At 47.6% G+C, this 6,679-nt stretch overlaps 1 pseudogene; it reads right to left on the bottom strand.

The window, feature by feature from the left end:
- Positions 1-5,558: 5,558 nt before the first annotated feature.
- LOC142170157 (uncharacterized) lies at positions 5,559-6,432 on the bottom strand (annotated as a pseudogene).
- Between the last annotated feature and the right edge of the window lie 247 nt (positions 6,433-6,679).

The raw sequence follows: 6,679 nt of genomic DNA, 5'->3' as shown, positions 1-6,679 counted from the left end.
CATAATATCTGACTTCATATAGTAGACCCCTTCAGGGGAGAATAACAACTCAATACCTTTAACCCGGCAAGGGTACAGCTAACAACCCAAAATATCCCGACAAGGGAGAATATATATATCAGTATATATCAGTCTACACATCCCGGCAACGGAGTATTCACAACACATTCTCCTTTTAAATCATTCTTCCTCAACCGTTCACATTATATGAAACTTATCAAATAAACAAGGAGCTTGTGTCATATTATTCGAATTAAAAGCAATCAAGACTCATGGTCATGCTAGACTCCGGTGCATATATAACCGTCACCATGCCTATACACCGTACTCCACATTAGCAAGTAGCAAATATCATCCTATTCCTATTCCCTCAAGCCAAAGTTAGAACAAACACTTACCTCGAATGCTCCAAACTCAACTCACGCTTCTAGTATAGCTTTACCTCTTGATTCCACCACCAATCCGCTCAAATCTAGTCATAAGTTACTTAATCACATTAATAATTACTAAATGAATCATCCCCAATGCATGAAAAATAGATTTTTCAAGGTTTTTCCCAAAAAGGTCAAAAATACCCCCCGACCCACGTGGTCGAAACTCGAGGTTCAGACCAAAACCCGGTTACCCATTCCCCCATGAATCCCAATATATGATTTGTTTTTAAATCGGACCCCAAATTGAGGTCCAACTTCTCAATTTGTAGAAAACCTAGGTTCTACCCAAAACACCCAATTTTCCCCATGAAAATCTTTGATTTGAAGTTGAAATTATGTTAAAAGATGTTAAGGAATAAAGAAATTAAGTTAGAAATCACTTACCAATCGTTTTGGGGAAGAAAAGTTGTTTGGAAAATCGCCTCTTAGGTTTTGGGTTTTTGAAAAGTGAAAATGACTGAGATTTTCCGAACTTGTATACCTTTCTGAGGACCTGGCGCGGACCGCAAAAAAAATGTGTTGCGGCCGCGCCGAGTGGGAGAAAAATTGGGGCTTCTCTGAACCCTTCCAGCGTGGACCGCACTGTTTTGGTGCGCGGCCGCGCTGGTTGACCTGAAACCCTAGCCCTCAGACTCAGCCACGCGGACCGCATAGAAAGGCATCGCGGCCGCACGGCTCCAGCACGGACCGCGCGGAAATGACTGCGGCCGCGCTGGTGTCTGCAACGCCTGAACCTGCATTTTCTTAAGTCCAAGACCTCCCAGGCCCCATTCAAAACTCACCCGAGCCCTCGGGGCTCCAAACCAAACATGCACACAACCTTAAAAACATCTTACGGACTTACTCATGCGATCAAATCGCCAAAATAACATCATATACATAGGATCAAGCCTCAAACACATGATTTTCTTTCTTCAACTTTCATAACTCAAATTCTCCATATTTAGTCCGAAACATGTCATATGACGTCCGTTTTTAACCAAACTTTACAGATAGTGCTTAACATATATTTAAGACTTGTACCGGGCGTCGGAACCAAAATTCGAGCCCGATACCTATATTTTCTAACCCCTTTTTCATTTCAAATTTTCATATCAAATTTCAGAAAAACAATTTCTTTCAAAAATTCATTTCTCGGGCTTGGGACCTCAGAATTTGATTCCGGGAACACGCCCAAGTCCCATATTTTTCTACGGACCCTCCGGGACCGTCGAATCACAAGTCCGGGTCCGTTTACCCAAAATGTTGACCAACGTCAACATTATGCATATTAATACCAAAATTCATCAAATGCTTCACATAATTCACATATTCTAACATAAAAACTTTCTGGCTATGCGCCCGAACTGCGCACACCAATCGGGGCAACTAAAAGCGAGGTTTTCAAGGCCTCAAAAGCACGGAACAAGGAAGAACTACGGTGATGACCCTTCGGGTCGTCACATTCTCCACCTCTAAAACAACCGTTCGTCCTCGAACGGACAAAAGAAAGAAGTACCTGAGTCGAGAAATAAATAAGGATAACGGCTCCGCATATTGGACTCGGACTCCCAGGTCGATGCCTCAGGAGGCTGACCTCTCCACTGAACACTCACCGAAGGAAAACTCTTCGACCTCAACTGTCAAACCTGCTGGTCTAGAATAGCCACCGGCTCCTCCTCATATGACATATCCTTGTCCAATTGGACAGTGCTGAAATCCAACACGTGCGATGGATCTCCGCGATACTTCCGGAGCATAGATACATGAAACACGGGATGCACAGCTGACAAGCTAGGTGGCAAGGCAAGTCTATAAGCCACCTCTCCCACACGATTAAGAATCTCAAATGGACCGTTGAACCTAGGGCTGAGCTTGCCCTTCTTCCCAAATCTCATCATGCCCTTCATAGGCGATACACGGAGCAATACCCGCTCATCGACCATGAAAGCAACATCTCTGACCTTGCGGTCTGCATAACTCTTCTGTCTGGATTGAGCTGTACGAAGTCTATCCTGAATAATCCTGACCTTGTCCAAGGCCTCCTGAACCAGATCCGTACCCAATAATCGAGCCTCTCTCGGCTCAAACCATCCAACTAGAGACCGACATCGCCTACCATACAATGCCTTATATGGAGCCATCTGAATGCTAGACTGGTAGCTGTTGTTGTAGGCGAACTCTACTAAAGGCAAAAACTGGTCCCACGAGCCTCCAAAATTAATGACACAGGCTCGGAGCATGTCCTCAAGAATCTGAATCATCCTCTCGGACTAACCGTCCGTCTGGGGATGAAATGTTGTACTCAACTCAACCTGGGTGCCCAACTCTCGCTGAACCGCTCTCCAGAAATGCGAGGTAAACTGTGTACCCCGATCCGAAATGATAGATAGTGGCACCCCATGAAGGCGAACAATCTCCCTGACATAAATCTCGTCTAACCTTTCGGACGAATAGGTGGCTGCAACAGGAACAAAATGCTCTGACTTGGTCAGCCTATCAACAATGACCCAAACTGCATCAAACTTTTTCCGAGTCATCGGGAGTCTAGTAACGAAATCCATCGTAATCCTCTCCCACTTCCACTCGGGAAGTGCAATCCTCTGAAATAGACCACCGGGTCTTTGATGCTCGTACTTAACCTGCTGACAATTCAAACACCGAGCCACGTGCGCAACGATGTCTTTCTTTATCTTACACCACCAATAGTGCTGCCTCAGATCCTGATACATCTTCGCGGCGCCCGGGTGAATAGAATACCGAGAATTGTGGGCCTCTGCTAAGATCAACTCTCGAATCCCATCAACATTGGGCACACAAACTCGCCCCTACAATCTCAATACACCATCATCATCTAAGGTTACTTTCTTGGCACCTCCACGCTACACCGTGTCTCTCAAGACACACAAATGGGGATCCTCCAACTGCCGCTCGCGGATACGCTCTAATAGTGAGGAACGAGCAACCGTGCAAGATAACACTCTGCTAGGCTCAGAAATATCCAACCTCACAAGACGATTGGCCAAGGCTTGAACATCCAAAGCAAGCGATCTCTGGCTGACTGGAATATAAGCAAGACTACCCATGCTGGCGGACTTCCTGCTCAATGCATCGGCCACCACATTGGCCTTCCCCGGGTGGTATAAGATAGTAATATCATAATCCTTTAGCAACTCTAACCACCTCCTCTGCCTCAAATTCAACTCTTTATGCTTGAACAGATACTGAAGACTCTTGTGATCAGTGTAAACCTCACACGTCACGCCATATAAGTAATGCCTCCAGATCTTCAGGGCATGAACAATGGCTGCCATTTCGAGATCATGAACCAGATAATTCTTCTTGTGGATCTTCAACTGCCTCGAAGCATAAGCAATGACCTTGCCTTCCTGCATCAGCACTGCACCAAGCCCAATACGAGACGCATCACAATAGATCGTATATGGCCCTGAACCTGTGGGCAGAACCAATACCGGTGCCGTAGTCAGAGCCGTCTTGAGCTTCTGGAAGCTCGCCTCACACTCCTCCGACCACCTGAACTGGGCACCCTTCTGGGTCAATCTGGTCATAGGGGCTGCAATGGATGAAAACCCCTCCACGAACCGACGGTAGTAACCTGCTAACCCCAGGAAACTCCGAATATCCATAGCTGAAGCTGGTCGAGGCCAGTTCTTGACTGCCTCTATCTTCTTCGGGTCTACCTGAATACCTGTTGCTGATACGACATGACCAAGGAATGAGAACGAACTCAACCAAAACTCGCACTTTGAGAACTTAGCATACAACTGACTATCCTTTAGGGTCTGAAGGACCACTCTGAGGTGCTGCTCATGCTCCTCCTGACTGCGGGAGTATATAAGAATATCGTCAATGAAGACTATCACGAACAAGTCCAAATAAGGTCTGAACTCTCGGTTCATCAACTCCATGAACGCTGCTGGGGCATTAGTCAATCCAAATGACATGACCAAAAACTCATAGTGCCCATACCGAGTGTGAAATGTTGTCTTAGGGACATCAGACGCCCTAATCCTCAGCTGGTGGTAGCCAGATCTCAAATCTATCTTTGAAAACACCCTCGCACCCTGAAGCTAGTCGAATAAATCATCGATCCTCGGCAGTGGATACTTATTCTTAATTGTAACCTTGTTCAATTGCCGGTAGTCGATGCACATTCTCATCGAACCATCCTTTTTCTTAACAAACAACACCGGCGCACCCCAAGGCGAAACACTGGGTCTAATAAAACCTTTCTCAAGCAAATCCTGCAGCTGTTCATTTAACTCTTTCAACTCCGGCGGGGCCATACGATATGGCGGGATAGAAATGGGCTGAGTGCCTGGGGCCAAATCAATACAAAAGTCGATATCCCTGTCGGGCGGCATACCCGCAAGTCTGAAGGGAAAACCTCAGGAAACTCCCGAACAACGGGCACAGAATCAATAGAAGGGGCCTCCGCGCTAGAATCGCGAACATACGCCAAGTAGGCCAAACATCCCTTCTCGACCATACGCCGAGCTTTCACATACGAGATAACACTGCGGGTACAATGACCAGAAGTCCCCCTCCACTCTAAACGGGGTAAATCCGGTAAGGCTAAGGTTACGGTCTTGGCATGGCAATCCAAGATAGCATGGTACGGGAATAACCAATCCATCCCCAATATAACATCGAAGTCGACCATGTCCAAAAGCAACAAATCAACACGGGTCTCAAGACCCCCAAACACTACGATACAAGAATGATGAACTTGGTCAACCACAATAGAATCACCCACCGGTGTTGACACATAAACAAGAATACTCAACGAGTCACTAGGCATAACCAAATAGGGTGCAAAATAGGACGACACATATGAATACGTAGATACGGGATCAAATATCACAGAAGCATCCCTATCACAGACCAGAATAGTACCTGTAATCACAGCATCTGATGACTCAGCCTCTAGCCTGGCTGGCAAAGCATAACAATGGGGCTGGGCCCCACCTCCCTGAATCATATCCCTGGGACGATCTGCTGCTGGTTGACCCCTACCTCTAGCGGTCTGAGCTCCACCTCTAAGACCTCTACCTCCACCTCTATGTCCTCTACCCCCACCTCTAGTTGGCTGGGAAGGCTGTGGTGCAACTGGTGCCTAGATCATCAGGCGAGGACCTTACTGCTGCGAGCTGCTGGAAGCTCGAGGGCAGTATCTGGCAATGTGACTCACATCGCCGCAAGTATAACAAGCCCTCGGCTGCTGAGAATAACGAAGTGGTGGTGCACTGATAGGTGCTGATGGTGAACTAAAGAGCTGCTGGTCAGAATACTGCGGCTGAGAACCACGACCACCTGGTGTACCATGAGAAGCCTGGAGAGCTGACTGAAAGGGCCTCGAAGGATGGCCTCTACCATAAGAATCCCTACCTCCAGACGAGGTACCATTGAATCTACCAGAATGACGGGGCCTCTTATCAGACCCATGACCACCTCCCTAAGCAAGTGCCATCTCTATCCGGCAGGCACCATCTGTCGCCTCCTGAAATGAAATCTCACTACTGGCACTCATGGCCATCTGAACACGGATCGGCTGGGCCAATCCATCAATAAACCTCTGTACCCTCTCTCTATCTGTGGGGAGTATCACAATGGCATGACGAGCAAGATCAATGAACTGGGTCTCATACTGGGTGACCGTCATAGGACCCTACTAGAGACGCTCAAACTGCCTGCGAAGAGCATCTCGCTGAGTAACTGGAAGAAACTTCCCCAGAAATAACTCTGAAAACTGATCTCAGGTCAATGATGGCAACCCTGCTGGCCTGGCTAAACAGAAATCCCTCCACCAAGTCTTGGCGGATCCTGCCAGGCGAAAAGTGGCGAAGTCAACCCCATTGGTCTATATAATGCCCATAGTCCGTAGAACCTCATGACAGCTGAATATAAAATCCTGAGAATCCTCTGAGGGGGTGCCACTATATGTGGTAGTGAAGAGCTTGGTGAAACGATCAAGCCTCCACAAAGCATCCGCGGACATAGCCGCACCATCTGACTGGGTTGCTACAGCAGACTGAACTGCCACGGCTGGCTGAACTGCTGGAACCTGGGCTTGAGGAGCTACCGGCTCTGGAGTACGAGTATCGGGAGTCTGAACTCCTCCCCCATCCTGAGATGTGGCTGGAGCTACGGGAAGCAAACCCACTCTAGAAATGCCCTCCATAAAGCCTATCAGTTTGACCAAAGCGTCCTGAAGCACTGGAGTGGCTATGAAACCTTCTGGGACC

Source organism: Nicotiana tabacum, chromosome 16 (assembly GCF_000715075.1).
Source record: "Nicotiana tabacum cultivar K326 chromosome 16, ASM71507v2, whole genome shotgun sequence".
Classification (NCBI taxonomy): Eukaryota; Viridiplantae; Streptophyta; class Magnoliopsida; order Solanales; family Solanaceae; genus Nicotiana; species Nicotiana tabacum.
This window is presented reverse-complemented; position numbering and strand designations above follow the sequence as displayed.